This window comes from Pelobates fuscus, chromosome 2 (genome assembly GCF_036172605.1).
Source record: "Pelobates fuscus isolate aPelFus1 chromosome 2, aPelFus1.pri, whole genome shotgun sequence".
Lineage (NCBI taxonomy): Eukaryota > Metazoa > Chordata > Amphibia > Anura > Pelobatidae > Pelobates > Pelobates fuscus.
Genome location: NC_086318.1, coordinates 353532323 through 353554141, shown reverse-complemented (window position 1 = coordinate 353554141; position 21819 = coordinate 353532323). Strand labels below are relative to the sequence as shown.

The 21819-nt window shown below is 42.8% G+C and overlaps 26 non-coding genes across 26 annotated transcripts; all 26 read left to right on the top strand.

Annotated features, from left to right (window-relative positions):
- Window positions 1–423: 423 nt before the first annotated feature.
- On the top strand, window positions 424–590 carry LOC134589879 (U1 spliceosomal RNA). Its single transcript, XR_010086887.1, has one exon. It is a non-coding gene; the product is annotated as a U1 spliceosomal RNA (small nuclear RNA).
- Window positions 591–1489: 899 nt separating this feature from the next.
- LOC134593149 (U4 spliceosomal RNA) lies at window positions 1490–1630 on the top strand. Its single transcript, XR_010089672.1, has one exon. It is a non-coding gene; the product is annotated as a U4 spliceosomal RNA (small nuclear RNA).
- A 469-nt stretch (window positions 1631–2099) lies between these two features.
- LOC134589877 (U1 spliceosomal RNA) lies at window positions 2100–2266 on the top strand. Its single transcript, XR_010086886.1, has one exon. It is a non-coding gene; the product is annotated as a U1 spliceosomal RNA (small nuclear RNA).
- Window positions 2267–3165: 899 nt separating this feature from the next.
- LOC134592773 (U4 spliceosomal RNA) lies at window positions 3166–3306 on the top strand. Its single transcript, XR_010089350.1, has one exon. It is a non-coding gene; the product is annotated as a U4 spliceosomal RNA (small nuclear RNA).
- Window positions 3307–3776: 470 nt separating this feature from the next.
- On the top strand, window positions 3777–3943 carry LOC134589876 (U1 spliceosomal RNA). Its single transcript, XR_010086885.1, has one exon. It is a non-coding gene; the product is annotated as a U1 spliceosomal RNA (small nuclear RNA).
- Window positions 3944–4842: 899 nt separating this feature from the next.
- LOC134592770 (U4 spliceosomal RNA) lies at window positions 4843–4983 on the top strand. The gene has a single exon (XR_010089349.1). It is a non-coding gene; the product is annotated as a U4 spliceosomal RNA (small nuclear RNA).
- Window positions 4984–5453: 470 nt separating this feature from the next.
- LOC134589875 (U1 spliceosomal RNA) lies at window positions 5454–5620 on the top strand. Its single transcript, XR_010086884.1, has one exon. It is a non-coding gene; the product is annotated as a U1 spliceosomal RNA (small nuclear RNA).
- An 899-nt stretch (window positions 5621–6519) lies between these two features.
- On the top strand, window positions 6520–6660 carry LOC134593146 (U4 spliceosomal RNA). The gene has a single exon (XR_010089671.1). It is a non-coding gene; the product is annotated as a U4 spliceosomal RNA (small nuclear RNA).
- A 469-nt stretch (window positions 6661–7129) lies between these two features.
- Window positions 7130–7296, top strand: LOC134589874 (U1 spliceosomal RNA). The gene has a single exon (XR_010086883.1). It is a non-coding gene; the product is annotated as a U1 spliceosomal RNA (small nuclear RNA).
- An 899-nt stretch (window positions 7297–8195) lies between these two features.
- Window positions 8196–8336, top strand: LOC134592769 (U4 spliceosomal RNA). Its single transcript, XR_010089348.1, has one exon. It is a non-coding gene; the product is annotated as a U4 spliceosomal RNA (small nuclear RNA).
- Window positions 8337–8806: 470 nt separating this feature from the next.
- On the top strand, window positions 8807–8973 carry LOC134589873 (U1 spliceosomal RNA). Its single transcript, XR_010086882.1, has one exon. It is a non-coding gene; the product is annotated as a U1 spliceosomal RNA (small nuclear RNA).
- An 899-nt stretch (window positions 8974–9872) lies between these two features.
- On the top strand, window positions 9873–10013 carry LOC134593145 (U4 spliceosomal RNA). Its single transcript, XR_010089670.1, has one exon. It is a non-coding gene; the product is annotated as a U4 spliceosomal RNA (small nuclear RNA).
- A 469-nt stretch (window positions 10014–10482) lies between these two features.
- Window positions 10483–10649, top strand: LOC134589872 (U1 spliceosomal RNA). The gene has a single exon (XR_010086881.1). It is a non-coding gene; the product is annotated as a U1 spliceosomal RNA (small nuclear RNA).
- Window positions 10650–11548: 899 nt separating this feature from the next.
- On the top strand, window positions 11549–11689 carry LOC134592768 (U4 spliceosomal RNA). The gene has a single exon (XR_010089347.1). It is a non-coding gene; the product is annotated as a U4 spliceosomal RNA (small nuclear RNA).
- Window positions 11690–12159: 470 nt separating this feature from the next.
- Window positions 12160–12326, top strand: LOC134589871 (U1 spliceosomal RNA). Its single transcript, XR_010086880.1, has one exon. It is a non-coding gene; the product is annotated as a U1 spliceosomal RNA (small nuclear RNA).
- An 899-nt stretch (window positions 12327–13225) lies between these two features.
- LOC134592767 (U4 spliceosomal RNA) lies at window positions 13226–13366 on the top strand. The gene has a single exon (XR_010089346.1). It is a non-coding gene; the product is annotated as a U4 spliceosomal RNA (small nuclear RNA).
- Window positions 13367–13836: 470 nt separating this feature from the next.
- On the top strand, window positions 13837–14003 carry LOC134591243 (U1 spliceosomal RNA). The gene has a single exon (XR_010088048.1). It is a non-coding gene; the product is annotated as a U1 spliceosomal RNA (small nuclear RNA).
- An 899-nt stretch (window positions 14004–14902) lies between these two features.
- LOC134592766 (U4 spliceosomal RNA) lies at window positions 14903–15043 on the top strand. The gene has a single exon (XR_010089344.1). It is a non-coding gene; the product is annotated as a U4 spliceosomal RNA (small nuclear RNA).
- A 470-nt stretch (window positions 15044–15513) lies between these two features.
- Window positions 15514–15680, top strand: LOC134591242 (U1 spliceosomal RNA). The gene has a single exon (XR_010088047.1). It is a non-coding gene; the product is annotated as a U1 spliceosomal RNA (small nuclear RNA).
- An 899-nt stretch (window positions 15681–16579) lies between these two features.
- LOC134592765 (U4 spliceosomal RNA) lies at window positions 16580–16720 on the top strand. Its single transcript, XR_010089343.1, has one exon. It is a non-coding gene; the product is annotated as a U4 spliceosomal RNA (small nuclear RNA).
- Window positions 16721–17190: 470 nt separating this feature from the next.
- Window positions 17191–17357, top strand: LOC134591398 (U1 spliceosomal RNA). The gene has a single exon (XR_010088183.1). It is a non-coding gene; the product is annotated as a U1 spliceosomal RNA (small nuclear RNA).
- An 899-nt stretch (window positions 17358–18256) lies between these two features.
- On the top strand, window positions 18257–18397 carry LOC134592764 (U4 spliceosomal RNA). Its single transcript, XR_010089342.1, has one exon. It is a non-coding gene; the product is annotated as a U4 spliceosomal RNA (small nuclear RNA).
- A 469-nt stretch (window positions 18398–18866) lies between these two features.
- Window positions 18867–19033, top strand: LOC134591241 (U1 spliceosomal RNA). The gene has a single exon (XR_010088046.1). It is a non-coding gene; the product is annotated as a U1 spliceosomal RNA (small nuclear RNA).
- Window positions 19034–19932: 899 nt separating this feature from the next.
- On the top strand, window positions 19933–20073 carry LOC134592763 (U4 spliceosomal RNA). The gene has a single exon (XR_010089341.1). It is a non-coding gene; the product is annotated as a U4 spliceosomal RNA (small nuclear RNA).
- Window positions 20074–20543: 470 nt separating this feature from the next.
- Window positions 20544–20710, top strand: LOC134589870 (U1 spliceosomal RNA). Its single transcript, XR_010086879.1, has one exon. It is a non-coding gene; the product is annotated as a U1 spliceosomal RNA (small nuclear RNA).
- Window positions 20711–21609: 899 nt separating this feature from the next.
- LOC134592762 (U4 spliceosomal RNA) lies at window positions 21610–21750 on the top strand. The gene has a single exon (XR_010089340.1). It is a non-coding gene; the product is annotated as a U4 spliceosomal RNA (small nuclear RNA).
- Window positions 21751–21819: the final 69 nt, after the last annotated feature.

Genomic DNA, 21819 nt, shown 5'->3' with positions numbered 1-21819 from the left:
GTGTCTTACGTGACTCCCGTTTCTTCCTGAGCTCTGTTGCACCATTCCTTCCGCTGGCTTCTTAGCATGTCCCTTTTACCTTTCTCTCCCACTGAATTCACTTGTTTCCGGCAGCACACTATTCTCACTACATGCTACGAATTCCCATTCTTCGGCTCATTGGCCTAGCATTTGTCTTTATGCAAATTGCTCCTTCGCACCCTGAATCCAGCTCAATTATTCACACCTAACCACCTGAAGGCACTAAAATTACTGGTAGCTAAGGAAAACAACGATCAGCCACGAGGTTTGGTAATCTTTTGTAGCCTTCTATCATTTGGATTATTTATTTGCTTTTTTTTTTTTTTACTTGCTTTATTATTTCACCACAGCCTAAAGGAAAGGCTTCCCAGCGGGCGTGCCTTTGAATGTACCCGTCATGTCATACTTACCTGGCAGGGGAGCAATAGCCATGATCCCTAAGGTGGCTCTCCCAGAGTGAGGCTGGTTCATTGCACTCCGTACCAGTTGACCTCTGCGATTTCCTCAAATGTGGGAAACTCGACTGCATAATTTATGGTAGTGGGGGACTGCGTTCGCGCTTTCCCCTGTGTTTGCTTGTTTGACAAAAATAGAGAACTTCACCAATTCTGACGAAGGATAATTTCAGCCACGGCACCCGTCTTCTTTGGCTCTTACTTTCCGCATCAAGCAGGCAGCGACAATCATTTCCTAGGCTTGATCATTTTTATTATCTATGTTTTCTGGAGACCAGTTTTAAGCCAGAATTTCACTTTTTATTTTAACTTTTCAGCTTTTTTTTCATCATTTTTTTATCCTGACTTCTTTTGATTTATTGTATGCTTCAATGCAATGGAAGAAATAAAGAATTGGAGACCTATATTGCGTCTTCCAACAGAACGTAACGTTTGATTGAATTTCTGGGAAAAAAAGATTTTCTGGATCAAGGCAGTGAATTGCCGCTTGAGACAATCAGACCAAACCTTAGGAATAGCTGGGTGGTCGCTAGCACTTACTAATGAACACCATGGAATTTTGAAAAAGCCACCACAAATGTTCTTTCAGCCCTGTTGAGTGTGGATGAAGAGAAGACAGGTGCTAGGCAAGGGTCATTCCTATCGATGGAGTCATGAAATGTGTGACTTTGGGGACGAACGTAGACCAGCGGATTGTGTACTCTGCCTAATGGCTGCTGTAGTAGAATCTTGGCAAAACTGTTTCCAAAGAGCGAAAAAAAATTGTACAAGGTTTGCTGCAAGATATGGTTGCCCTCACTCTCTGTTATAGGTTTGGAACCATTCCAAGATGCCATATAAGAAGACCGAGGAATTTGTTGGGGTTTAAGCTTCCCTGTAGGAGGAAGCGGGCCTAATTAGAATATTGCCTCCCATAATCCTTTGCAATGGCTTATGGTCATGAACTTTTTCTCACCGCTGTCTTAAAGTTTCCTTACGTGGTAGCTCTTAAAAGCTGGCCCACTTGAACAGCTAGCTTTGCGCAGTGGCAGTATCGTAGCCCATGAGGTCAATCCGAGGCGTGATTATTGCTAATTGAAAACTTTACCCAATACCCTGCCATGATGACTTGAAATATAGTCAGCATTGGCAATTTTTGACAGGCTCTAAGGAGACTGAAAGATTGGTTTAATAAAAGTTTATGGCGCCCCATGTCTAGGGCGTGTCTTACGTGACTCCCGTTTCTTCCTGAGCTCTGTTGCACCATTCCTTCCGCTGGCTTCTTAGCATTTCCCTTTTACCTTTCTCTCCCACTGAATTCACTTGTTTCCGGCAGCACACTATTCTCACTACATGCTACGAATTCCCATCCTTCGGCTCATTGGCCTAGCATTTGCCTTTATGCAAATTGCTCCTTCGCACCCTGAATCCAGCTCAATTATTCACACCTAACCACCTGAAGGCACTAAAATTACTGGTAGCTAAGGAAAACAACGATCAGCCATGAGGTTTGGTAATCTTTTGTAGCCTTCTATCATTTGGATTATTTATTTGCTTTTTTTTTTTTAACTTGCTTTATTATTTCACCACAGCCTAAAGGAAAGGCTTCCCAGCGGGCGTGCCTTTGAATGTACCCGTCATGTCATACTTACCTGGCAGGGGAGCAATAGCCATGATCCCTAAGGTGGCTCTCCCAGAGTGAGGCTGGTTCATTGCACTCCGTACCAGTTGACCTCTGCGATTTCCTCAAATGTGGGAAACTCGACTGCATAATTTATGGTAGTGGGGGACTGCGTTCGCGCTTTCCCCTGTGTTTGCTTGTTTGACAAAAATAGAGAACTTCACCAATTCTGATGAAGGATAATTTCAGCCACGGCACCCGTCTTCTTTGGCTCTTACTTTCCACATCAAGCAGGCAGCGACAATCATTTCCTAGGCTTGATCATTTTTATTATCTATGTTTTCTGGAGACCAGTTTTAAGCCAGAATTTCACTTTTTATTTTTACTTTTCAGCTTTTTTTTCATCATTTTTTTATCCTGACTTCTTTTGATTTATTGTATGCTTCAATGCAATGGAAGAAATAAAGAATTGGAGACCTATATTACGTCTTCCAACAGAACGTAACGTTTGATTGAATTTCTGGGAAAAAAAGATTTTCTGGATCAAGGCAGTGAAATGCCGCTTGAGACAATCAGACCAAACCTTAGGAATAGCTGGGTGGTCGCTAGCACTTACTAATGAACACCATGGAATTTTGAAAAAGCCACCACAAATGTTCTTTCAGCCCTGTTGAGTGTGGATGAAGAGAAGACAGGTGCTAGGCAAGGGTCATTCCTATCGATGGAGTCATGAAATGTGTGACTTTGGGGACGAACGTAGACCAGCGGATTGTGTACTCTGCCTAATGGCTGCTGTAGTAGAATCTTGGCAAAACCGTTTCCAAAGAGAGAAAAAAAATTGTACAAGGTTTGCTGCAAGATATGGTTGCCCTCACTCTCTGTTATAGGTTTGGAACCATTCCAAGATGCCATATAAGAAGACCGAGGAATTTGTTGGGGTTTAAGCTTCCCTGTAGGAGGAAGCGGGCCTAATTAGAATATTGCCTCCCACAATAATTTGCAATGGCTTATGGTCATGAACTTTTTCTCACCGCTGTCTTAAAGTGTCCTTACGTGGTAGCTCTTAAAAGCTGGCCCACTTGAACAGTTAACTTTGCGCAGTGGCAGTATCGTAGCCCATGAGGTCAATCCGAGGCGTGATTATTGCTAATTGAAAACTTTACCCAATACCCCGCCATGATGACTTGAAATACAGTCAGCATTGGCAATTTTTGACAGGCTCTAAGGAGACTGAAAGATTGGTTTAATAAAAGTTTATGGCGCCCCATGTCTAGGGCGTGTCTTACGTGACTCCCGTTTCTTCCTGAGCTCTGTTGCACCATTCCTTCCGCTGGCTTCTTAGCATGTCCCTTTTACCTTTCTCTCCCACTGAATTCACTTGTTTCCGGCAGCACACTATTCTCACTACATGCTACGAATTCCCATTCTTCGGCTCATTGGCCTAGCATTTGTCTTTATGCAAATTGCTCCTTCGCACCCTGAATCCAGCTCAATTATTCACACCTAACCACCTGAAGGCACTAAAATTACTGGTAGCTAAGGAAAACAACGATCAGCCACGAGGTTTGGTAATCTTTTGTAGCCTTCTATCATTTGGATTATTTATTTGCTTTTTTTTTTTTTAACTTGCTTTATTATTTCACCACAGCCTAAAGGAAAGGCTTCCCAGCGGGCGTGCCTTTGAATGTACCCGTCATGTCATACTTACCTGGCAGGGGAGCAATAGCCATGATCCCTAAGGTGGCTCTCCCAGAGTGAGGCTGGTTCATTGCACTCCGTACCAGTTGACCTCTGCGATTTCCTCAAATGTGGGAAACTCGACTGCATAATTTATGGTAGTGGGGGACTGCGTTCGCGCTTTCCCCTGTGTTTGCTTGTTTGACAAAAATAGAGAACTTCACCAATTCTGACGAAGGATAATTTCAGCCACGGCACCCGTCTTCTTTGGCTCTTACTTTCCGCATCAAGCAGGCAGCGACAATCATTTCCTAGGCTTGATCATTTTTATTATCTATGTTTTCTGGAGACCAGTTTTAAGCCAGAATTTCACTTTTTATTTTAACTTTTCAGCTTTTTTTTCATCATTTTTTTATCCTGACTTCTTTTGATTTATTGTATGCTTCAATGCAATGGAAGAAATAAAGAATTGGAGACCTATATTGCGTCTTCCAACAGAACGTAACGTTTGATTGAATTTCTGGGAAAAAAAGATTTTCTGGATCAAGGCAGTGAATTGCCGCTTGAGACAATCAGACCAAACCTTAGGAATAGCTGGGTGGTCGCTAGCACTTACTAATGAACACCATGGAATTTTGAAAAAGCCACCACAAATGTTCTTTCAGCCCTGTTGAGTGTGGATGAAGAGAAGACAGGTGCTAGGCAAGGGTCATTCCTATCGATGGAGTCATGAAATGTGTGACTTTGGGGACGAACGTAGACCAGCGGATTGTGTACTCTGCCTAATGGCTGCTGTAGTAGAATCTTGGCAAAACTGTTTCCAAAGAGCGAAAAAAAATTGTACAAGGTTTGCTGCAAGATATGGTTGCCCTCACTCTCTGTTATAGGTTTGGAACCATTCCAAGATGCCATATAAGAAGACCGAGGAATTTGTTGGGGTTTAAGCTTCCCTGTAGGAGGAAGCGGGCCTAATTAGAATATTGCCTCCCACAATAATTTGCAATGGCTTATGGTCATGAACTTTTTCTCACCGCTGTCTTAAAGTGTCCTTACGTGGTAGCTCTTAAAAGCTGGCCCACTTGAACAGTTAACTTTGCGCAGTGGCAGTATCGTAGCCCATGAGGTCAATCCGAGGCGTGATTATTGCTAATTGAAAACTTTACCCAATACCCCGCCATGATGACTTGAAATACAGTCAGCATTGGCAATTTTTGACAGGCTCTAAGGAGACTGAAAGATTGGTTTAATAAAAGTTTATGGCGCCCCATGTCTAGGGCGTGTCTTACGTGACTCCCGTTTCTTCCTGAGCTCTGTTGCACCATTCCTTCCGCTGGCTTCTTAGCATGTCCCTTTTACCTTTCTCTCCCACTGAATTCACTTGTTTCCGGCAGCACACTATTCTCACTACATGCTACGAATTCCCATTCTTCGGCTCATTGGCCTAGCATTTGTCTTTATGCAAATTGCTCCTTCGCACCCTGAATCCAGCTCAATTATTCACACCTAACCACCTGAAGGCACTAAAATTACTGGTAGCTAAGGAAAACAACGATCAGCCACGAGGTTTGGTAATCTTTTGTAGCCTTCTATCATTTGGATTATTTATTTGCTTTTTTTTTTTTTTACTTGCTTTATTATTTCACCACAGCCTAAAGGAAAGGCTTCCCAGCGGGCGTGCCTTTGAATGTACCCGTCATGTCATACTTACCTGGCAGGGGAGCAATAGCCATGATCCCTAAGGTGGCTCTCCCAGAGTGAGGCTGGTTCATTGCACTCCGTACCAGTTGACCTCTGCGATTTCCTCAAATGTGGGAAACTCGACTGCATAATTTATGGTAGTGGGGGACTGCGTTCGCGCTTTCCCCTGTGTTTGCTTGTTTGACAAAAATAGAGAACTTCACCAATTCTGACGAAGGATAATTTCAGCCACGGCACCCGTCTTCTTTGGCTCTTACTTTCCGCATCAAGCAGGCAGCGACAATCATTTCCTAGGCTTGATCATTTTTATTATCTATGTTTTCTGGAGACCAGTTTTAAGCCAGAATTTCACTTTTTATTTTAACTTTTCAGCTTTTTTTTCATCATTTTTTTATCCTGACTTCTTTTGATTTATTGTATGCTTCAATGCAATGGAAGAAATAAAGAATTGGAGACCTATATTGCGTCTTCCAACAGAACGTAACGTTTGATTGAATTTCTGGGAAAAAAAGATTTTCTGGATCAAGGCAGTGAATTGCCGCTTGAGACAATCAGACCAAACCTTAGGAATAGCTGGGTGGTCGCTAGCACTTACTAATGAACACCATGGAATTTTGAAAAAGCCACCACAAATGTTCTTTCAGCCCTGTTGAGTGTGGATGAAGAGAAGACAGGTGCTAGGCAAGGGTCATTCCTATCGATGGAGTCATGAAATGTGTGACTTTGGGGACGAACGTAGACCAGCGGATTGTGTACTCTGCCTAATGGCTGCTGTAGTAGAATCTTGGCAAAACTGTTTCCAAAGAGCGAAAAAAAATTGTACAAGGTTTGCTGCAAGATATGGTTGCCCTCACTCTCTGTTATAGGTTTGGAACCATTCCAAGATGCCATATAAGAAGACCGAGGAATTTGTTGGGGTTTAAGCTTCCCTGTAGGAGGAAGCGGGCCTAATTAGAATATTGCCTCCCATAATCCTTTGCAATGGCTTATGGTCATGAACTTTTTCTCACCGCTGTCTTAAAGTTTCCTTACGTGGTAGCTCTTAAAAGCTGGCCCACTTGAACAGCTAGCTTTGCGCAGTGGCAGTATCGTAGCCCATGAGGTCAATCCGAGGCGTGATTATTGCTAATTGAAAACTTTACCCAATACCCTGCCATGATGACTTGAAATATAGTCAGCATTGGCAATTTTTGACAGGCTCTAAGGAGACTGAAAGATTGGTTTAATAAAAGTTTATGGCGCCCCATGTCTAGGGCGTGTCTTACGTGACTCCCGTTTCTTCCTGAGCTCTGTTGCACCATTCCTTCCGCTGGCTTCTTAGCATTTCCCTTTTACCTTTCTCTCCCACTGAATTCACTTGTTTCCGGCAGCACACTATTCTCACTACATGCTACGAATTCCCATCCTTCGGCTCATTGGCCTAGCATTTGCCTTTATGCAAATTGCTCCTTCGCACCCTGAATCCAGCTCAATTATTCACACCTAACCACCTGAAGGCACTAAAATTACTGGTAGCTAAGGAAAACAACGATCAGCCATGAGGTTTGGTAATCTTTTGTAGCCTTCTATCATTTGGATTATTTATTTGCTTTTTTTTTTTTAACTTGCTTTATTATTTCACCACAGCCTAAAGGAAAGGCTTCCCAGCGGGCGTGCCTTTGGATGTACCCGTCATGTCATACTTACCTGGCAGGGGAGCAATAGCCATGATCCCTAAGGTGGCTCTCCCAGAGTGAGGCTGGTTCATTGCACTCCGTACCAGTTGACCTCTGCGATTTCCTCAAATGTGGGAAACTCGACTGCATAATTTATGGTAGTGGGGGACTGCGTTCGCGCTTTCCCCTGTGTTTGCTTGTTTGACAAAAATAGAGAACTTCACCAATTCTGATGAAGGATAATTTCAGCCACGGCACCCGTCTTCTTTGGCTCTTACTTTCCACATCAAGCAGGCAGCGACAATCATTTCCTAGGCTTGATCATTTTTATTATCTATGTTTTCTGGAGACCAGTTTTAAGCCAGAATTTCACTTTTTATTTTTACTTTTCAGCTTTTTTTTCATCATTTTTTTATCCTGACTTCTTTTGATTTATTGTATGCTTCAATGCAATGGAAGAAATAAAGAATTGGAGACCTATATTACGTCTTCCAACAGAACGTAACGTTTGATTGAATTTCTGGGAAAAAAAGATTTTCTGGATCAAGGCAGTGAAATGCCGCTTGAGACAATCAGACCAAACCTTAGGAATAGCTGGGTGGTCGCTAGCACTTACTAATGAACACCATGGAATTTTGAAAAAGCCACCACAAATGTTCTTTCAGCCCTGTTGAGTGTGGATGAAGAGAAGACAGGTGCTAGGCAAGGGTCATTCCTATCGATGGAGTCATGAAATGTGTGACTTTGGGGACGAACGTAGACCAGCGGATTGTGTACTCTGCCTAATGGCTGCTGTAGTAGAATCTTGGCAAAACCGTTTCCAAAGAGAGAAAAAAAATTGTACAAGGTTTGCTGCAAGATATGGTTGCCCTCACTCTCTGTTATAGGTTTGGAACCATTCCAAGATGCCATATAAGAAGACCGAGGAATTTGTTGGGGTTTAAGCTTCCCTGTAGGAGGAAGCGGGCCTAATTAGAATATTGCCTCCCACAATAATTTGCAATGGCTTATGGTCATGAACTTTTTCTCACCGCTGTCTTAAAGTGTCCTTACGTGGTAGCTCTTAAAAGCTGGCCCACTTGAACAGTTAACTTTGCGCAGTGGCAGTATCGTAGCCCATGAGGTCAATCCGAGGCGTGATTATTGCTAATTGAAAACTTTACCCAATACCCCGCCATGATGACTTGAAATACAGTCAGCATTGGCAATTTTTGACAGGCTCTAAGGAGACTGAAAGATTGGTTTAATAAAAGTTTATGGCGCCCCATGTCTAGGGCGTGTCTTACGTGACTCCCGTTTCTTCCTGAGCTCTGTTGCACCATTCCTTCCGCTGGCTTCTTAGCATGTCCCTTTTACCTTTCTCTCCCACTGAATTCACTTGTTTCCGGCAGCACACTATTCTCACTACATGCTACGAATTCCCATCCTTCGGCTCATTGGCCTAGCATTTGTCTTTATGCAAATTGCTCCTTCGCACCCTGAATCCAGCTCAATTATTCACACCTAACCACCTGAAGGCACTAAAATTACTGGTAGCTAAGGAAAACAACGATCAGCCACGAGGTTTGGTAATCTTTTGTAGCCTTCTATCATTTGGATTATTTATTTGCTTTTTTTTTTTTTAACTTGCTTTATTATTTCACCACAGCCTAAAGGAAAGGCTTCCCAGCGGGCGTGCCTTTGAATGTACCCGTCATGTCATACTTACCTGGCAGGGGAGCAATAGCCATGATCCCTAAGGTGGCTCTCCCAGAGTGAGGCTGGTTCATTGCACTCCGTACCAGTTGACCTCTGCGATTTCCTCAAATGTGGGAAACTCGACTGCATAATTTATGGTAGTGGGGGACTGCGTTCGCGCTTTCCCCTGTGTTTGCTTGTTTGACAAAAATAGAGAACTTCACCAATTCTGATGAAGGATAATTTCAGCCACGGCACCCGTCTTCTTTGGCTCTTACTTTCCACATCAAGCAGGCAGCGACAATCATTTCCTAGGCTTGATCATTTTTATTATCTATGTTTTCTGGAGACCAGTTTTAAGCCAGAATTTCACTTTTTATTTTTACTTTTCAGCTTTTTTTTCATCATTTTTTTATCCTGACTTCTTTTGATTTATTGTATGCTTCAATGCAATGGAAGAAATAAAGAATTGGAGACCTATATTGCGTCTTCCAACAGAACGTAACGTTTGATTGAATTTCTGGGAAAAAAAGATTTTCTGGATCAAGGCAGTGAATTGCCGCTTGAGACAATCAGACCAAACCTTAGGAATAGCTGGGTGGTCGCTAGCACTTACTAATGAACACCATGGAATTTTGAAAAAGCCACCACAAATGTTCTTTCAGCCCTGTTGAGTGTGGATGAAGAGAAGACAGGTGCTAGGCAAGGGTCATTCCTATCGATGGAGTCATGAAATGTGTGACTTTGGGGACGAACGTAGACCAGCGGATTGTGTACTCTGCCTAATGGCTGCTGTAGTAGAATCTTGGCAAAACTGTTTCCAAAGAGCGAAAAAAAATTGTACAAGGTTTGCTGCAAGATATGGTTGCCCTCACTCTCTGTTATAGGTTTGGAACCATTCCAAGATGCCATATAAGAAGACCGAGGAATTTGTTGGGGTTTAAGCTTCCCTGTAGGAGGAAGCGGGCCTAATTAGAATATTGCCTCCCATAATCCTTTGCAATGGCTTATGGTCATGAACTTTTTCTCACCGCTGTCTTAAAGTTTCCTTACGTGGTAGCTCTTAAAAGCTGGCCCACTTGAACAGCTAGCTTTGCGCAGTGGCAGTATCGTAGCCCATGAGGTCAATCCGAGGCGTGATTATTGCTAATTGAAAACTTTACCCAATACCCTGCCATGATGACTTGAAATATAGTCAGCATTGGCAATTTTTGACAGGCTCTAAGGAGACTGAAAGATTGGTTTAATAAAAGTTTATGGCGCCCCATGTCTAGGGCGTGTCTTACGTGACTCCCGTTTCTTCCTGAGCTCTGTTGCACCATTCCTTCCGCTGGCTTCTTAGCATTTCCCTTTTACCTTTCTCTCCCACTGAATTCACTTGTTTCCGGCAGCACACTATTCTCACTACATGCTACGAATTCCCATCCTTCGGCTCATTGGCCTAGCATTTGCCTTTATGCAAATTGCTCCTTCGCACCCTGAATCCAGCTCAATTATTCACACCTAACCACCTGAAGGCACTAAAATTACTGGTAGCTAAGGAAAACAACGATCAGCCATGAGGTTTGGTAATCTTTTGTAGCCTTCTATCATTTGGATTATTTATTTGCTTTTTTTTTTTTAACTTGCTTTATTATTTCACCACAGCCTAAAGGAAAGGCTTCCCAGCGGGCGTGCCTTTGAATGTACCCGTCATGTCATACTTACCTGGCAGGGGAGCAATAGCCATGATCCCTAAGGTGGCTCTCCCAGAGTGAGGCTGGTTCATTGCACTCCGTACCAGTTGACCTCTGCGATTTCCTCAAATGTGGGAAACTCGACTGCATAATTTATGGTAGTGGGGGACTGCGTTCGCGCTTTCCCCTGTGTTTGCTTGTTTGACAAAAATAGAGAACTTCACCAATTCTGATGAAGGATAATTTCAGCCACGGCACCCGTCTTCTTTGGCTCTTACTTTCCACATCAAGCAGGCAGCGACAATCATTTCCTAGGCTTGATCATTTTTATTATCTATGTTTTCTGGAGACCAGTTTTAAGCCAGAATTTCACTTTTTATTTTTACTTTTCAGCTTTTTTTTCATCATTTTTTTATCCTGACTTCTTTTGATTTATTGTATGCTTCAATGCAATGGAAGAAATAAAGAATTGGAGACCTATATTACGTCTTCCAACAGAACGTAACGTTTGATTGAATTTCTGGGAAAAAAAGATTTTCTGGATCAAGGCAGTGAAATGCCGCTTGAGACAATCAGACCAAACCTTAGGAATAGCTGGGTGGTCGCTAGCACTTACTAATGAACACCATGGAATTTTGAAAAAGCCACCACAAATGTTCTTTCAGCCCTGTTGAGTGTGGATGAAGAGAAGACAGGTGCTAGGCAAGGGTCATTCCTATCGATGGAGTCATGAAATGTGTGACTTTGGGGACGAACGTAGACCAGCGGATTGTGTACTCTGCCTAATGGCTGCTGTAGTAGAATCTTGGCAAAACCGTTTCCAAAGAGAGAAAAAAAATTGTACAAGGTTTGCTGCAAGATATGGTTGCCCTCACTCTCTGTTATAGGTTTGGAACCATTCCAAGATGCCATATAAGAAGACCGAGGAATTTGTTGGGGTTTAAGCTTCCCTGTAGGAGGAAGCGGGCCTAATTAGAATATTGCCTCCCACAATAATTTGCAATGGCTTATGGTCATGAACTTTTTCTCACCGCTGTCTTAAAGTGTCCTTACGTGGTAGCTCTTAAAAGCTGGCCCACTTGAACAGTTAACTTTGCGCAGTGGCAGTATCGTAGCCCATGAGGTCAATCCGAGGCGTGATTATTGCTAATTGAAAACTTTACCCAATACCCCGCCATGATGACTTGAAATACAGTCAGCATTGGCAATTTTTGACAGGCTCTAAGGAGACTGAAAGATTGGTTTAATAAAAGTTTATGGCGCCCCATGTCTAGGGCGTGTCTTACGTGACTCCCGTTTCTTCCTGAGCTCTGTTGCACCATTCCTTCCGCTGGCTTCTTAGCATGTCCCTTTTACCTTTCTCTCCCACTGAATTCACTTGTTTCCGGCAGCACACTATTCTCACTACATGCTACGAATTCCCATCCTTCGGCTCATTGGCCTAGCATTTGTCTTTATGCAAATTGCTCCTTCGCACCCTGAATCCAGCTCAATTATTCACACCTAACCACCTGAAGGCACTAAAATTACTGGTAGCTAAGGAAAACAACGATCAGCCACGAGGTTTGGTAATCTTTTGTAGCCTTCTATCATTTGGATTATTTATTTGCTTTTTTTTTTTTTAACTTGCTTTATTATTTCACCACAGCCTAAAGGAAAGGCTTCCCAGCGGGCGTGCCTTTGAATGTACCCGTCATGTCATACTTACCTGGCAGGGGAGCAATAGCCATGATCCCTAAGGTGGCTCTCCCAGAGTGAGGCTGGTTCATTGCACTCCGTACCAGTTGACCTCTGCGATTTCCTCAAATGTGGGAAACTCGACTGCATAATTTATGGTAGTGGGGGACTGCGTTCGCGCTTTCCCCTGTGTTTGCTTGTTTGACAAAAATAGAGAACTTCACCAATTCTGATGAAGGATAATTTCAGCCACGGCACCCGTCTTCTTTGGCTCTTACTTTCCACATCAAGCAGGCAGCGACAATCATTTCCTAGGCTTGATCATTTTTATTATCTATGTTTTCTGGAGACCAGTTTTAAGCCAGAATTTCACTTTTTATTTTTACTTTTCAGCTTTTTTTTCATCATTTTTTTATCCTGACTTCTTTTGATTTATTGTATGCTTCAATGCAATGGAAGAAATAAAGAATTGGAGACATATATTACGTCTTCCAACAGAACGTAACGTTTGATTGAATTTCTGGGAAAAAAAGATTTTCTGGATCAAGGCAGTGAATTGCCGCTTGAGACAATCAGACCAAACCTTAGGAATAGCTGGGTGGTCGCTAGCACTTACTAATGAACACCATGGAATTTTGAAAAAGCCACCACAAATGTTCTTTCAGCCCTGTTGAGTGTGGATGAAGAGAAGACAGGTGCTAGGCAAGGGTCATTCCTATTGATGGAGTCATGAAATGTGTGACTTTGGGGACGAACGTAGACCAGCGGATTGTGTACTCTGTCTAATGGCTGCTGTAGTAGAATCTTGGCAAAACCGTTTCCAAAGAGAGAAAAAAAATTGTACAAGGTTTGCTGCAAGATATGGTTGCCCTCACTCTCTGTTATAGGTTTGGAACCATTCCAAGATGCCATATAAGAAGACCGAGGAATTTGTTGGGGTTTAAGCTTCCCTGTAGGAGGAAGCGGGCCTAATTAGAATATTGCCTCCCACAATCCTTTGCAATGGCTTATGGTCATGAACTTTTTCTCACCGCTGTCTTAAAGTGTCCTTACGTGGTAGCTCTTAAAAGCTGGCCCACTTGAACAGTTAACTTTGCGCAGTGGCAGTATCGTAGCCCATGAGGTCAATCCGAGGCGTGATTATTGCTAATTGAAAACTTTACCCAATACCCCGCCATGATGACTTGAAATACAGTCAGCATTGGCAATTTTTGACAGGCTCTAAGGAGACTGAAAGATTGGTTTAATAAAAGTTTATGGCGCCCCATGTCTAGGGCGTGTCTTACGTGACTCCCGTTTCTTCCTGAGCTATGTTGCACTATTCCTTCCGCTGGCTTCTTAGCATTTCCCTTTTACCTTTCTCTCCCACTGAATTCACTTGTTTCCGGCAGCACACTATTCTCACTACATGCTACGAATTCCCATCCTTCGGCTCATTGGCCTAGCATTTGCCTTTATGCAAATTGCTCCTTCGCACCCTGAATCCAGCTCAATTATTCACACCTAACCACCTGAAGGCACTAAAATTACTGGTAGCTAAGGAAAACAACGATCAGCCACGAGGTTTGGTAATCTTTTGTAGCCTTCTATCATTTGGATTATTTATTTGCTTTTTTTTTTTTTAACTTGCTTTATTATTTCACCACAGCCTAAAGGAAAGGCTTCCCAGCGGGCGTGCCTTTGAATGTACCCGTCATGTCATACTTACCTGGCAGGGGAGCAATAGCCATGATCCCAAAGGTGGCTCTCCCAGAGTGAGGCTGGTTCATTGCACTCCGTACCAGTTGACCTCTGCGATTTCCTCAAATGTGGGAAACTCGACTGCATAATTTATGGTAGTGGCGGACTGCGTTCGCGCTTTCCCCTGTGTTTGCTTGTTTGACAAAAATAGAGAACTTCACAAATTCTGATGAAGGATAATTTCAGCCACGGCACCCGTCTTATTTGGCTCTTACTTTCCACATCAAGCAGGCAGCGACAATCATTTCCTAGGCTTGATCATTTTTATTATCTATGTTTTCTGGAGACCAGTTTTAAGCCAGAATTTCACTTTTTATTTTAACTTTTCAGCTTTTTTTTCATCATTTTTTTATCCTGACTTCTTTTGATTTATTGTATGCTTCAATGCAATGGAAGAAATAAAGAATTGGAGACCTATATTACGTCTTCCAACAGAACGTAACGTTTGATTGAATTTCTGGGAAAAAAAGATTTTCTGGATCAAGGCAGTGAATTGCCGCTTGAGACAATCAGACCAAACCTTAGGAATAGCTGGGTGGTCGCTAGCACTTACTAATGAACACCATGGAATTTTGAAAAAGCCACCACAAATGTTCTTTCAGCCCTGTTGAGTGTGGATGAAGAGAAGACAGGTGCTAGGCAAGGGTCATTCCTATTGATGGAGTCATGAAATGTGTGACTTTGGGGACGAACGTAGACCAGCGGATTGTGTACTCTGTCTAATGGCTGCTGTAGTAGAATCTTGGCAAAACCGTTTCCAAAGAGAGAAAAAAAATTGTACAAGGTTTGCTGCAAGATATGGTTGCCCTCACTCTCTGTTATAGGTTTGGAACCATTCCAAGATGCCATATAAGAAGACCGAGGAATTTGTTGGGGTTTAAGCTTCCCTGTAGGAGGAAGCGGGCCTAATTAGAATATTGCCTCCCACAATCCTTTGCAATGGCTTATGGTCATGAACTTTTTCTCACCGCTGTCTTAAAGTGTCCTTACGTGGTAGCTCTTAAAAGCTGGCCCACTTGAACAGTTAACTTTGCGCAGTGGCAGTATCGTAGCCCATGAGGTCAATCCGAGGCGTGATTATTGCTAATTGAAAACTTTACCCAATACCCCGCCATGATGACTTGAAATACAGTCAGCATTGGCAATTTTTGACAGGCTCTAAGGAGACTGAAAGATTGGTTTAATAAAAGTTTATGGCGCCCCATGTCTAGGGCGTGTCTTACGTGACTCCCGTTTCTTCCTGAGCTATGTTGCACTATTCCTTCCGCTGGCTTCTTAGCATTTCCCTTTTACCTTTCTCTCCCACTGAATTCACTTGTTTCCGGCAGCACACTATTCTCACTACATGCTACGAATTCCCATCCTTCGGCTCATTGGCCTAGCATTTGCCTTTATGCAAATTGCTCCTTCGCACCCTGAATCCAGCTCAATTATTCACACCTAACCACCTGAAGGCACTAAAATTACTGGTAGCTAAGGAAAACAACGATCAGCCACGAGGTTTGGTAATCTTTTGTAGCCTTCTATCATTTGGATTATTTATTTGCTTTTTTTTTTTTTAACTTGCTTTATTATTTCACCACAGCCTAAAGGAAAGGCTTCCCAGCGGGCGTGCCTTTGAATGTACCCGTCATGTCATACTTACCTGGCAGGGGAGCAATAGCCATGATCCCAAAGGTGGCTCTCCCAGAGTGAGGCTGGTTCATTGCACTCCGTACCAGTTGACCTCTGCGATTTCCTCAAATGTGGGAAACTCGACTGCATAATTTATGGTAGTGGCGGACTGCGTTCGCGCTTTCCCCTGTGTTTGCTTGTTTGACAAAAATAGAGAACTTCACAAATTCTGATGAAGGATAATTTCAGCCACGGCACCCGTCTTATTTGGCTCTTACTTTCCACATCAAGCAGGCAGCGACAATCATTTCCTAGGCTTGATCATTTTTATTATCTATGTTTTCTGGAGACCAGTTTTAAGCCAGAATTTCACTTTTTATTTTAACTTTTCAGCTTTTTTTTCATCATTTTTTTATCCTGACTTCTTTTGATTTATTGTATGCTTCAATGCAATGGAAGAAATAAAGAATTGGAGACCTATATTACGTCTTCCAACAGAACGTAACGTTTGATTGAATTTCTGGGAAAAAAAGATTTTCTGGATCAAGGCAGTGAATTGCCGCTTGAGACAATCAGACCAAACCTTAGGAATAGCTGGGTGGTCGCTAGCACTTACTAATGAACACCATGGAATTTTGAAAAAGCCACCACAAATGTTCTTTCAGCCCTGTTGAGTGTGGATGAAGAGAAGACAGGTGCTAGGCAAGGGTCATTCCTATTGATGGAGTCATGAAATGTGTGACTTTGGGGACGAACGTAGACCAGCGGATTGTGTACTCTGTCTAATGGCTGCTGTAGTAGAATCTTGGCAAAACCGTTTCCAAAGAGAGAAAAAAAATTGTACAAGGTTTGCTGCAAGATATGGTTGCCCTCACTCTCTGTTATAGGTTTGGAACCATTCCAAGATGCCATATAAGAAGACCGAGGAATTTGTTGGGGTTTAAGCTTCCCTGTAGGAGGAAGCGGGCCTAATTAGAATATTGCCTCCCACAATCCTTTGCAATGGCTTATGGTCATGAACTTTTTCTCACCGCTGTCTTAAAGTGTCCTTACGTGGTAGCTCTTAAAAGCTGGCCCACTTGAACAGTTAACTTTGCGCAGTGGCAGTATCGTAGCCCATGAGGTCAATCCGAGGCGTGATTATTGCTAATTGAAAACTTTACCCAATACCCCGCCATGATGACTTGAAATACAGTCAGCATTGGCAATTTTTGACAGGCTCTAAGGAGACTGAAAGATTGGTTTAATAAAAGTTTATGGCGCCCCATGTCTAGGGCGTGTCTTACGTGACTCCCGTTTCTTCCTGAGCTATGTTGCACTATTCCTTCCGCTGGCTTCTTAGCATTTCCCTTTTACCTTTCTCTCCCACTGAATTCACTTGTTTCCAGCAGCACACTATTCTCACTACATGCTACGAATTCCCATCCTTCGGCTCATTGGCCTAGCATTTGCCTTTATGCAAATTGCTCCTTCGCACCCTGAATCCAGCTCAATTATTCACACCTAACCACCTGAAGGCACTAAAATTACTGGTAGCTAAGGAAAACAACGATCAGCCACGAGGTTTGGTAATCTTTTGTAGCCTTCTATCATTTGGATTATTTATTTGCTTTTTTTTTTTTTAACTTGCTTTATTATTTCACCACAGCCTAAAGGAAAGGCTTCTCAGCGGGCGTGCCTTTGAATGTACCCGTCATGTCATACTTACCTGGCAGAGGAGCAATAGCCATGATCCCAAAGGTGGCTCTCCCAGAGTGAGGCTGGTTCATTGCACTCCGTACCAGTTGACCTCTGCGATTTCCTCAAATGTGGGAAACTCGACTGCATAATTTATGGTAGTGGCGGACTGCGTTCGCGCTTTCCCCTGTGTTTGCTTGTTTGACAAAAATAGAGAACTTCACAAATTCTGATGAAGGATAATTTCAGCCACGGCACCCGTCTTCTTTGGCTCTTACTTTCCACATCAAGCAGGCAGCGACAATCATTTCCTAGGCTTGATCATTTTTATTATCTATGTTTTCTGGAGACCAGTTTTAAGCCAGAATTTCACTTTTTATTTTAACTTTTCAGCTTTTTTTTCATCATTTTTTTATCCTGACTTCTTTTGATTTATTGTATGCTTCAATGCAATGGAAGAAATAAAGAATTGGAGACCTATATTACGTCTTCCAACAGAACGTAACGTTTGATTGAATTTCTGGGAAAAAAAGATTTTCTGGATCAAGGCAGTGAATTGCCGCTTGAGACAATCAGACCAAACCTTAGGAATAGCTGGGTGGTCGCTAGCACTTACTAATGAACACCATGGAATTTTGAAAAAGCCACCACAAATGTTCTTTCAGCCCTGTTGAGTGTGGATGAAGAGAAGACAGGTGCTAGGCAAGGGTCATTCCTATCGATGGAGTCATGAAATGTGTGACTTTGGGGACGAACGTAGACCAGCGGATTGTGTACTCTGCCTAATGGCTGCTGTAGTAGAATCTTGGCAAAACCGTTTCCAAAGAGAGAAAAAAAATTGTACAAGGTTTGCTGCAAGATATGGTTGCCCTCACTCTCTGTTATAGGTTTGGAACCATTCCAAGATGCCATATAAGAAGACCGAGGAATTTGTTGGGGTTTAAGCTTCCCTGTAGGAGGAAGCGGGCCTAATTAGAATATTGCCTCCCACAATCCTTTGCAATGGCTTATGGTCATGAACTTTTTCTCACCGCTGTCTTAAAGTGTCCTTACGTGGTAGCTCTTAAAAGCTGGCCCACTTGAACAGTTAACTTTGCGCAGTGGCAGTATCGTAGCCCATGAGGTCAATCCGAGGCGTGATTATTGCTAATTGAAAACTTTACCCAATACCCCGCCATGATGACTTGAAATACAGTCAGCATTGGCAATTTTTGACAGGCTCTAAGGAGACTGAAAGATTGGTTTAATAAAAGTTTATGGCGCCCCATGTCTAGGGCGTGTCTTACGTGACTCCCGTTTCTTCCTGAGCTATGTTGCACTATTCCTTCCGCTGGCTTCTTAGCATTTCCCTTTTACCTTTCTCTCCCACTGAATTCACTTGTTTCCAGCAGCACACTATTCTCACTACATGCTACGAATTCCCATCCTTCGGCTCATTGGCCTAGCATTTGCCTTTATGCAAATTGCTCCTTCGCACCCTGAATCCAGCTCAATTATTCACACCTAACCACCTGAAGGCACTAAAATTACTGGTAGCTAAGGAAAACAACGATCAGCCACGAGGTTTGGTAATCTTTTGTAGCCTTCTATCATTTGGATTATTTATTTGCTTTTTTTTTTTTAACTTGCTTTATTATTTCACCACAGCCTAAAGGAAAGGCTTCTCAGCGGGCGTGCCTTTGAATGTACCCGTCATGTCATACTTACCTGGCAGGGGAGCAATAGCCATGATCCCAAAGGTGGCTCTCCCAGAGTGAGGCTGGTTCATTGCACTCCGTACCAGTTGACCTCTGCGATTTCCTCAAATGTGGGAAACTCGACTGCATAATTTATGGTAGTGGCGGACTGCGTTCGCGCTTTCCCCTGTGTTTGCTTGTTTGACAAAAATAGAGAACTTCACAAATTCTGATGAAGGATAATTTCAGCCACGGCACCCGTCTTCTTTGGCTCTTACTTTCCACATCAAGCAGGCAGCGACAATCATTTCCTAGGCTTGATCATTTTTATTATCTATGTTTTCTGGAGACCAGTTTTAAGCCAGAATTTCACTTTTTATTTTAACTTTTCAGCTTTTTTTTCATCATTTTTTTATCCTGACTTCTTTTGATTTATTGTATGCTTCAATGCAATGGAAGAAATAAAGAATTGGAGACCTATATTACGTCTTCCAACAGAACGTAACGTTTGATTGAATTTCTGGGAAAAAAAGATTTTCTGGATCAAGGCAGTGAATTGCCGCTTGAGACAATCAGACCAAACCTTAGGAATAGCTGGGTGGTCGCTAGCACTTACTAATGAACACCATGGAATTTTGAAAAAGCCACCACAAATGTTCTTTCAGCCCTGTTGAGTGTGGATGAAGAGAAGACAGGTGCTAGGCAAGGGTCATTCCTATCGATGGAGTCATGAAATGTGTGACTTTGGGGACGAACGTAGACCAGCGGATTGTGTACTCTGCCTAATGGCTGCTGTAGTAGAATCTTGGCAAAACCGTTTCCAAAGAGAGAAAAAAAATTGTACAAGGTTTGCTGCAAGATATGGTTGCCCTCACTCTCTGTTATAGGTTTGGAACCATTCCAAGATGCCATATAAGAAGACCGAGGAATTTGTTGGGGTTTAAGCTTCCCTGTAGGAGGAAGCGGGCCTAATTAGAATATTGCCTCCCACAATAATTTGCAATGGCTTATGGTCATGAACTTTTTCTCACCGCTGTCTTAAAGTGTCCTTACGTGGTAGCTCTTAAAAGCTGGCCCACTTGAACAGTTAACTTTGCGCAGTGGCAGTATCGTAGCCCATGAGGTCAATCCGAGGCGTGATTATTGCTAATTGAAAACTTTACCCAATACCCCGCCATGATGACTTGAAATACAGTCAGCATTGGCAATTTTTGACAGGCTCTAAGGAGACTGAAAGATTGGTTTAATAAAAGTTTATGGCGCCCCATGTCTAGGGCGTGTCTTACGTGACTCCCGTTTCTTCCTGAGCTCTGTTGCACCATTCCTTCCGCTGGCTTCTTAGCATTTCCCTTTTACCTTTCTCTCCCACTGAATTCACTTGTTTCCGGCAGCACACTATTCTCACTACATGCTACGAATTCCCATCCTTCGGCTCATTGGCCTAGCATTTGCCTTTATGCAAATTGCTCCTTCGCACCCTGAATCCAGCTCAATTATTCACACCTAACCACCTGAAGGCACTAAAATTACTGGTAGCTAAGGAAAACAACGATCAGCCATGAGGTTTGGTAATCTTTTGTAGCCTTCTATCATTTGGATTATTTATTTGCTTTTTTTTTTTTTAACTTGCTTTATTATTTCACCACAGCCTAAAGGAAAGGCTTCCCAGCGGGCGTGCCTTTGAATGTACCCGTCATGTCATACTTACCTGGCAGGGGAGCAATAGCCATGATCCCTAAGGTGGCTCTCCCAGAGTGAGGCTGGTTCATTGCACTCCGTACCAGTTGACCTCTGCGATTTCCTCAAATGTGGGAAACTCGACTGCATAATTTATGGTAGTGGGGGACTGCGTTCGCGCTTTCCCCTGTGTTTGCTTGTTTGACAAAAATAGAGAACTTCACCAATTCTGATGAAGGATAATTTCAGCCACGGCACCCGTCTTCTTTGGCTCTTACTTTCCACATCAAGCAGGCAGCGACAATCATTTCCTAGGCTTGATCATTTTTATTATCTATGTTTTCTGGAGACCAGTTTTAAGCCAGAATTTCACTTTTTATTTTTACTTTTCAGCTTTTTTTTCATCATTTTTTTATCCTGACTTCTTTTGATTTATTGTATGCTTCAATGCAATGGAAGAAATAAAGAATTGGAGACCTATATTACGTCTTCCAACAGAACGTAACGTTTGATTGAATTTCTGGGAAAAAAAGATTTTCTGGATCAAGGCAGTGAAATGCCGCTTGAGACAATCAGACCAAACCTTAGGAATAGCTGGGTGGTCGCTAGCACTTACTAATGAACACCATGGAATTTTGAAAAAGCCACCACAAATGTTCTTTCAGCCCTGTTGAGTGTGGATGAAGAGAAGACAGGTGCTAGGCAAGGGTCATTCCTATCGATGGAGTCATGAAATGTGTGACTTTGGGGACGAACGTAGACCAGCGGATTGTGTACTCTGCCTAATGGCTGCTGTAGTAGAATCTTGGCAAAACCGTTTCCAAAGAGAGAAAAAAAATTGTACAAGGTTTGCTGCAAGATATGGTTGCCCTCACTCTCTGTTATAGGTTTGGAACCATTCCAAGATGCCATATAAGAAGACCGAGGAATTTGTTGGGGTTTAAGCTTCCCTGTAGGAGGAAGCGGGCCTAATTAGAATATTGCCTCCCACAATAATTTGCAATGGCTTATGGTCATGAACTTTTTCTCACCGCTGTCTTAAAGTGTCCTTACGTGGTAGCTCTTAAAAGCTGGCCCACTTGAACAGTTAACTTTGCGCAGTGGCAGTATCGTAGCCCATGAGGTCAATCCGAGGCGTGATTATTGCTAATTGAAAACTTTACCCAATACCCCGCCATGATGACTTGAAATACAGTCAGCATTGGCAATTTTTGACAGGCTCTAAGGAGACTGAAAGATTGGTTTAATAAAAGTTTATGGCGCCCCATGTCTAGGGCGTGTCTTACGTGACTCCCGTTT